The following is a 1326-nucleotide window of genomic DNA, read 5'->3' on the forward strand; positions in this document are numbered from 1 at the left end:
GATTCGAACCTGCCACCTTAGGTGTATGTGGCTGGCGCCTTAGCCACTTGAGCCACAGGCGCCGAGCCAGCTTGCCTATTCTTTAAAGCCTAGACTTCTTAAAGGATTCTGAAAAGCTTTCATCAGCACCCCCTCCTTTCCCTCGCATTGGAACTTTATAGGAAATCTGTGCCTCATCTGAACTTGTATAGATTTTATTAATAAAGTTATGTTTGGTTGCAGGCAGTACCTGTGGCTCCAGGAGTAGGGTGCTGGCCCCATATACCCAAGGTGGTGGGTTCAAATCTGGCCCTGGCCAAAAACTGCAAAAAAAAAAGTTATGTTTGGTTGAAAATGACAATAACAACAAAGTCAAAGTTGGATTATGTAAAAAGGGAAAATTACTGATTCATATAACTTGGAAGTTCAAGCGATGACTACCATTAGACATAGCTGGATCTAGAGGTCAAATAGTCTCATCAGAAAGTTGTCCTTTTCAATCTCTCAGCTCTATTGTCCTCCATTCACAGGCAGGATCTTTTGCCATGGGTGCTACCCACAGTGCCAGATTTCTACCCTATCAGCTTAGCAACCTCCATCAAAAGAGGATATCCTGTCTGGGCATGGTGGCTCATGCCTGCAATCCTAGCACTCTGGGAAGCCAAGGTGGGTGGATTGCTTGAGCTCATGAGTTCAAGATCAGCCTGGGCAAGAGTGAGACTCAGACTCTACTAAAAATAGAAAAAACTGAGGCAAGAGGATAAGGTTGCTGTGAACTATGATGCCATGGAACTCTACCCAGGGCAACAGCTTGAGACTCTATCTCAAAAAAAAAAAAAAAAATAGCCAGGCATTGCCTGTAGTCCAAGCTATTTGGGAGGCTGAGGCAAGAGAATTGTTTAAGCCCAAGAGTTTGAGGTTGCTGTGAGCTGTGATGCCACAGGACTCTACTGAGGGCGACATAGTGAGACTCTGTCAAGCAAAACTCTCAGGGATAATTCTCACTGGCCAGGGATGGGTTCCATTCTCATCTCTGAATCAATGTCTATGGCCAGGGCAATCAAATGCCCTGATTGGCCAGGCCTGGGTCATGCTCACTCTAAAATATAAGGACTGAGGTAAGGGGGTGGCTCCCCAGGAAACCTGAGGAGCTGCTGCTACTGAAAGAACGGAAAGAGGTTGCTGGGCAGGTAAAATACTTGGCATCAACTTGGAGGCTACATCAGGAAACCTTCTAGCCTATGCTCTTACCTCCTGATGGTTATGGCTCTTCAGTGAAGTATCACCTCTGGGACTCCTTGACACTAGAAGTCAACTCTCCAAGTGTGGGACCAGTCATCTGTAAAC

This window comes from Otolemur garnettii, unplaced genomic scaffold (assembly GCF_000181295.1).
Source record: "Otolemur garnettii isolate 467f Iridium unplaced genomic scaffold, OtoGar3 scaffold00152, whole genome shotgun sequence".
NCBI classification, from domain to species: Eukaryota; Metazoa; Chordata; class Mammalia; order Primates; family Galagidae; genus Otolemur; species Otolemur garnettii.